This window comes from Canis aureus, chromosome 3 (assembly GCF_053574225.1).
Source record: "Canis aureus isolate CA01 chromosome 3, VMU_Caureus_v.1.0, whole genome shotgun sequence".
Classification (NCBI taxonomy): Eukaryota; Metazoa; Chordata; class Mammalia; order Carnivora; family Canidae; genus Canis; species Canis aureus.
In genome coordinates, this window is record NC_135613.1 from 81,748,700 (window position 1) to 81,756,855 (window position 8,156).

Consider the following 8,156-nt stretch of genomic DNA (forward strand, 5'->3'; position numbering starts at 1 on the left):
TGATCTGGTAATATTTATAAGAGTTCAAAACAAAGGTGCACAGAGGAATTGTTTTCAAAGTCTGAAAGGATGGAGTTGTTTTTAGCAATTCAGTCTCTCATTTCCTAGATCCTAAGGCAGTTACAGAAACCTGTCACCAACTGTGACCACTCTCCTCCCAAAGTCTTCATGATTTGGATAAAGCTTTGGAACTTGGCCTATTTGTACAGAGGTTTCAAAGAAATTTAATAGAATAAATAAAGTTTTAGGAAGTGAGATTAAGAGCAAGGGCTCTGAAATTAGGGTTTATGTCCCAGGAAGTCTTAGCAGATGTCTTAGCTGTGCACCGCTGGGCAAGTTAAAATATTTTTTAAAAGATGTATTTATTTATTTTGAGAGAGAGAGAGAACAAGAGAGGAGCAGAGGGAGAAAAGAGAGAGAATCCCAAGCAGAGTCCGTGCCTAGTGCACAGCCCAACATGGGGCTCGATCCCACGACCCTGAGATCATGACCTGAGCTGAAACCAAGAGTCCAACACTCAACCAACTGTGCCACCTAGGTGTCCTGGGCTGGTTACATCTTAACATCTCAGTCTTGAGTCTGTAAGTGGATAAAATTGTAGTGCACTGTAGACAGGCTTAAATAAAGCAATTCGCAATGAGCATCTGCTAACAGCTATTTCCATTACTACTTATGAAAACTGGCACTTAACATTGGTTTAAGATCAAATGTGAAATGCCAAGCATATAGCATTTACTTATGTTAAAGCGAGTCGCTTAGGATTTATATTCAACAATAATTTTCAACCTGGTTTTGTTATTAATTGTATTAAAAATTAAGCTGAACTTCTTTGTTGTATGTATTTAATTCAGATTTTATTTAATTAATTTATTATAAAGATTTTATTTATCCATGAGAGACAGAGAGAGAGAGAGAAGCAGAGACACAGGCTGAGGGACAAGCAGGCTCCCTGTGGGGAGCCTGATGCAGGCAGGACTCAATCCCAGGACCCTGGGATCATGATCTGAGCCAAAGGCAGATGCTCAACCAAACACTGAGACACTCAGGCATCCCTTTAATTCAGATTTTTATTTTTTATTTTTTTATTTTTATTTTTTTATTTTATTTTTTTAAATTTTTTTTAAATTCAGATTTTTAAAGAATGCTTCCTTTTCCCCCTATTTCCTCTAGTCTAAAATAACGAGTCTCTTTGTATAGTATTTTTGCAAGCTTGAGATGTCCCAAGGTGCTGGAGGAGGGATTGAAATAAATATACTGTATCATCATCAGTATTAGCATCTCTGATATTATTAGTCCGCAAGGTGAAGTGATTGTCCCTGATGCCATGAACTTTGCAGCGTGAAGGGCAGGTTGAAGAATCAAGGGTCAGCAGGCAGATGAGCACAGTTAGCAGCATTCAGGAGCACAAGACAGTGTTCGAACAGAAAATGAAGAGATTTGTGGCCAGCGTAGTTGCTTTGGACAGAGCTTGTTTGATTAAGACTGTGCAGAGAAGGTAGGAATTCAGCGGAGTTCTGGAGCAGACAGGTGACGTCAAAAGGGATATTGCTGCCTGTTTCACAGAAATGAGTCACCAACAAGAAAGCACAAGGTGCAATGGACATCGGCAGAGAACAGTTTATGACAGCGTGTGTCTACGACGTAGGGCTGGAGTCACTTCTACTCTGGTCTCTACGGAGTAAATGATACCTGAAAACCGAGAGTCCAAACTGAGTCCAAGTAGTAGAAAAACCATGATGGGAAATGAGAGAACTCTAAGTGAGTTTTTAGAGTTAAAAAGGTAAGAGTATTTTGGACAAACATCATAACAGGTGTGTTTCTCTTTATCAAAAGTGCTTGAAGTAGTTTCATAAATCCAAGACCACCTCAGAATTTGAGCTTGTTTTCCAAATTTTAAATTTATTTACATGCAGTTTTGATGTCTGTAAGTACTTTGTAATGCCTGGAATAATATACAACATCACAAGAAGCTTAATCTCAGGATCCCAAGATCATGACCTGAGCTAAAGGCAGATGCTTAGCTGACTGACCCACCCAGGTGCCCTTTGTTTATTTATTTCAGAGCAAGGGAGTGAGAGAGAGCATAAGTGGGGTGAGGGACAGAGGGAGAAAATCCCAAGCCAACTTCCTGCTGGGCATGGAATCTGATGTATCATGACCTGAGCCAAAAACCAAGAGTGGGATGCTTAACTGACTGAGCCACACAGGTACCTCTTGTTCAGTGTTTTTCAAACCACAGAATCAATCTCCTTAGTGGGTAACAAAATCAGTATTTATGGTTTTTTTTTTTAACTAGAATATTCTTATATTGTTTATTTGGGATTATTTCTGTATTTTATTTGACACTTGAAATTTGATCACATCAAAATCATAATTAGCATTAATCACATTTTTGGTCTATATTATTTTGTGAATTTTCTATTGGTCTATATACATGCTTACACATGCATGTATGTGTGTGCATAGTGGAACACAATGTGAAATATATTTCTTCCTGTAGGTTGTAGTAAAAAATCAATTTGGCTTCCTTATTTAACAACATTCAAAAATTAATTAATTAGAGGTTTGAAGAAACACAATTTCATTTCTTGAAAACAGGCTGTATTATTTAGTTTAAGCAGTATTATTACAAACTCATTTATACTATTATTATCTGTAGTTGGCCCAGCCTACGTCTGGGCTGCCGGCATAGGAATCACCTAAGGGAGTGGGTTTAAAGCCTCTGTTCTGAGGCTGAATCTCTGCAGAGTCTGCCTCATTCGGTCTGGGGTGATATCCAGGAATCTGTATTTTAGTGAGTATCTCAGGTGACCCTGAAGCATGAGCAGAAAACAATTTTTCCAAAGAGTGGTAAACGTTTTCTTGGCATGTTTCCAAAATTTCCTAAAGTTGATTTAAAAATGTCCAGTTTAATAAGCTTCAATTCTAAAAGTGAGTTCATTTGCAGATCAAGGACTTGGGAGTAGAACCCAGGATTGAAGTCATCAGCGGGGGACATCTGTAAGCCTGACCACCATTGCCACCCTGGGCAAATCTTTTCTTGTTTTATTTCAGCCAACACATCTCCAGTTAGTTTGTGTTTTGAATGATTTATATTTTTTCATAAGTTTCACAAGTTTTGTGAAAGGGAAAGATGGATGATGAAGGGGAAATGGGAAAGAGCATAAACCAGCAGTTTGCACAATGTTGTACAAATAAATATGAAGAGCATTACAGAAAAATGTCAGAAAACCCCAACCCGGCTGTAAACGACTTGAACTTTGACCTCTAAAGCCTGCAATCTGTAAAAAGTTATTTTCTTATCGAAGGCTAACATTGGCTCTTAAGGGCTTTTGTTTATTTTTCTTTTCTTCTGTTTTATTTTATTTTATCTTCCTTTGTTTAGGTCTTTTTTTTGTTGTTGTTTGTATGATACATGGCTGTATGATAAGGTCACCAAAACAGTTTTCAAAAATAACAATACTAACCACATCTGGTGAATATCTGCATTGATATAATTTAAGAAAACCAATAATCTTACTAACATTCCTACTTACTGCTAATAATGCAGTTTTTTTCATTATTCAGCAATTGTTCATTTATTTTATTATTTTATTTTTATTTTTTAAAAGATTTTATTTATCCATGAGAGACACAGAGAAAGAGGCAGAGACATAAGCAGAGAGAGAGAGAAGCAGGCCTTCCTCCACAGGGAGCTTGTTGCAGGACTCGATCCCAGGACCCCAGGATCACAACCTGAGCCAAAGACAGATGCTCAACCACTGAGCCACCCAGGTATCCCAAATTCAGCAATTTTTAAAAAATCAAGAATCTGCTTTGGATCATGTACTGTTCTAGGATATAGAGGTAAATAAGACAGGCAAGGTCTCTGCCTATGTGGAGCTTAGTGTCTAGTAGGGGGAGACAGAAAACAATCGAGGTAATGGAGATAATTGCTCTGAAGATGGGAAAACAGGGTAACGTGATCCAGTGAAGTGTGGTCACGAATCTTTCCATCTATACAATGGGATTATAGCCCAGGAGGGCCGTGTAAAGACAACCATCGCCTCAGGCTTCTTACCTTGCTCTTTCATTCATTTAGTAAACTCTTGCACAGAGCAAGTCAGCATGGTCCTGCCATTGAGGTAACTCAACATGGCAGGGAGGCAGATGTCAAACAAGGAGTCACTCTGTGCCAGGTATTATGAGTAAGATACGAATGGCATGCTGAGAGGTTATACGTAGGAACCCAACTGAGGGGGAAGGATTAGAGAGACTTAAAATGAGGTTAAGAGTTAGACAAATAAGTTAATGGATTTTAGATAATGGCAATAACTGTTGGAAAAACAAGTTTCCAGTAAGTCAGGGTGGAAGGCTAGAACAAATCCTGTGGTGCTGAGCTCATGCCAGAGGCATCAGTATTAACTCATGTTTGCCTACATACACACGTGTAAATACAGACAGATCTATGTGTGCATGGATACATGCATTAGTGTGCGTACGTATATTTCCAGGCTCAGTTTGCAGAGATGGTCCAAAGGCAATGACATCCCAGTGACAAGAAGCACACTCAGGACAAGATTTGGTTTCTATATACCATTCTCCAGTATGAGGAACTAGGGTTCCTTGGACAAATACTTGGTGATAGTGCAAGGTGAGCTTGGAGCATGTTCTAGTGCCAGCTAGGAAATGCTGAAAATATTCAATGGAGAGAGAGAGATACAGAGGGAGGGACGGAGGGATCAAGGGGAGTGGAAGGCAGGAAGAAAGGAAGAAAAATGGAGGCATTATCAAAAGGACACAGGAGTCATCCCAAAAGCACTCCCAATGGCCAAAGCTGGAATAGTCTGAGCAAGAAAATAAATAACAAAGGATTGAATTATAACCCAAAGGCTAAAACAAATGTAGTTCATACTAATATAAATAAATGAATGGTGCCAAAGGGACAGATCTTTCTTACCAAAGAATTTTGAATAGTATATGTAAATTAGGAAGTGGAGGTGGAGCTTAATTCCCTTCTTGAGTGCAGACTGAACCTCCAAAGAATAGAGCAGACAACTATGCAGAAACGGAACAATTATAACTTTAGAGCAGAGAAACTGGACCACCTAAACCATTACCATATAAAGCACGTGATCAATGTTCACGTGATCAGTGATAGGTCATGTTAATACCATGTATCCCCCTGACACGTGATGGGAGGGCACTTAACCTATAGTGCTATTCGTCATGAAAACCCATCATTCCAATCAAATCATGAGAAAACTTCGGATAAATCCAAACTGAGGGCCATTCCATAGAACCCTCCGCTAGTGCTCTTTAAAACTGCCACAGTTGTGGAAAATCAAGAAAGACCAAGAAATTATCACAGGTTGGAGGAGACAAAGGAGACACGACAACTAAATGCAGTGAGGTATCTTTGAATGGAAAAAATGATGTGGACGGAAAAACGGGTGAAGGAAAGCAGATTAAGAAAAGCAGCATCCCAGGAAGGCATCGTGATGCCCATACTTCCTTTCAAGGGGAGGCTGGCCTCCAAATGATAGGCCCTGAGGGGACTTGAGCACGCTTGTGGTCTCTTTGCCCACGAAATATGCCCCTGGCACAGGGAAGGGGGGAGAAGCCCACAGCTCATCAGAGTGCTCTGAGGCCACGGAGCCTGCCTTGAGCAGGTGTAAGTCCTGGGCCAAGCACGCTCAGTTAGCAAGCTGCCTCGGGAAGGCCGTGAAGTGTTAATGTGCCCTCTGATGCGTGGGAGTTTGTAGCCCGAGATGAGGAGTTCCAGGCTGGTGAACTACTGCGGCCAGCCCTGCTGTGTCTTTCCCATCCAACGTGCTCCCGCATAACACACACCACAGGACTGTTCATATTTGCAAATAAATAGCCAAATGCTATTTAGCCATTTCCTACTTGCCCGTTCACTTCTCTCCTTCCAAGTAAGCAAACAGCTCCCACAGGGCAGGGTGAGCATACTCTGCCTCACATCTTCCACTAACTAGGGTGATCGGAGCCCGTGATGTCACTCCCCGCACCCGTACACTTGGCCTTGGCAAGTTGACCACAATGGGGACTTTTCTTAGGCCAAAGTTGACCTCTCTGGGTTCATTAAAATACAGGAGTGCCTTGTGTGCATCGACGTGTTCTTTATTTTTAATAGCAGAGTAGACAAATAGAACTCTAAAAAGAGAAGAGCCTTGTTTAGATCACAGAGGTTAGTCTACAAATGAGTGAGGAATGGATTTCCTGAATGCCTGCTGCACCCCTTCCCCACAGCCCTACTGTCTCTCTTTGCACTTAGAAGTGAAGAATATCCATTTTCCTTGGGGTTTGGATGTCTTGCTTAGCCTGGTGGCTTCTTAAAGATGCACGTGAGGTGGGAAGAGATTGTATGTTTCCAGTCCCCCAGTCCAGTGGGTGTGCTCCCTGAGTGTCAACTGCCATTAGAGGCGACAATAATGATGATGATGGTGCTGGTGGTGGCAGCGGTGATGGTGGTAATGGATCGCACGCAACTTTGCTCCAAAACCATTACCATCATCATCATCTGATTTGCTGTAGCGCAAAAACGATTTCAATTGCTCTGGCCTGGGAAACAGCCCCAGTGTCTCCTGCTTCGAGGAGCCCACGAGGAATCTCACAAAAAAGCTGCCGAGAGGAAGGCCTCTGTGTGGCGCCACCACAGCACGAAGCTGCAGGGCTCTGAGAGGCACGCATCTCGGCCGAATGCCAGTCACTGTGTCTCCGTGGCTCCTGGGGCCCTCGGTCACCTGGGGAGCTCTGAAGGCTGCAGCGCAGAAGTGAAGGAAGGAGCCAAGGAAAGGATCCACATCAGGACAAGATGCAGATGCTGGGCTTTAGACGGGGGCCTGACAGCGGTTGTGGAATTTTCGAGAATAAGCATGTCTTCCTTGCCTAGCTGTTGCAGTCAGGACACCTAGGTTGTGCTACCTGTGCTAGCAGGTCCTTGAGTCGCACTCCTACTGCGCGTCCCGTGTGTGCCCTCAGAAGCTCTGCTCCATTTCATCGTCGCCTCAGACCCAGGCCGAGGGAGCCCCTGCCATCTGGAACGTCTTTAGATGTAGGGGTAGGGAGGTGAGGGGCAACTAAGAAGGCACCCTGGCTCACAAGTACTTCTGTCCGGAATGGACGCATGTCCTGTCTGCACGCATGCTATTGGCCAGAGCAAGTTACCTGGCTGCACCTGTCTCTGATGTGGCCCGAGAGGGAGAAGACTCGGGAATGTTTCTGAGCAGTAACAATGCTTACTCACTCCCTACTCCATGTGTGTGAGACAGGCAAAGTGATGGGCAGGCTGGGGTGGGGTGGCACCTTCCAAGCCCATGGCAGATACTGCAGGTTGAGTAGCACCCATCTCAACACCCTTCTACTTTGCCTCTTTTTCTGCAGAGACTGGAAAATGGAACATTTCCTAGCTTCTCTTGTACCTAGGGGTGGCCAGGCGCATGTTCTAGGGAAACCAGATATAGGTGGAAATCTGCTGGGAGAGCATCTGTTTCCTAAAAAACACAGAGCCTCAGGAAGAGGAGGTTCCTTGCTTGTTCGCTTATTCTTGTGTGGAGCCTGGATGTCACAGCTGAAAGGCGGCAACCACCTGGGTGACCATCAGGTGGCCAGATGACAAAAAGCCCCAAAGCACAGAGGTGCTGAACTTGGTAAACTACAAACCGCCGAATTAATGTCAAGAGCCACTTATCTCTAGATTTCTTATGATGTGAAACAAAGCAACCTATTTGTTCTATAACTTGTGGCAAAACGCATTCCTAATGGTTGCAGATTCAGTAGGAACTTTCGAGATCATAAGCGTTTCATTTAACAGATAAGAAAACAGATAACTTCTTGGGTCCAATAAGTTAAATGACATACCCAAGGCTCACAACAAAATTAGCAGCAAGGTTGGCCCAGGGATTCGAGATCACATGAAACTTTGGTGGCACTTGCTTCTTGTTTTTCCTTTGTGCCCTGTGTCCACACCAACTCTGCCACGACCCAGCAGACATGTCTCCTCACACCGCACCTGACTTTTGCATTTCTTCTCCCATCCCTAGTCTCCGCTGTCATAACCCTGTCCCCAACCCCTGAACCTTTCCACTCTGGTTCCAAGTCTCCAGCCTCTCATAACCGTCTCCCCAACCCCTGAACCTTTCCAACCTGGTTCT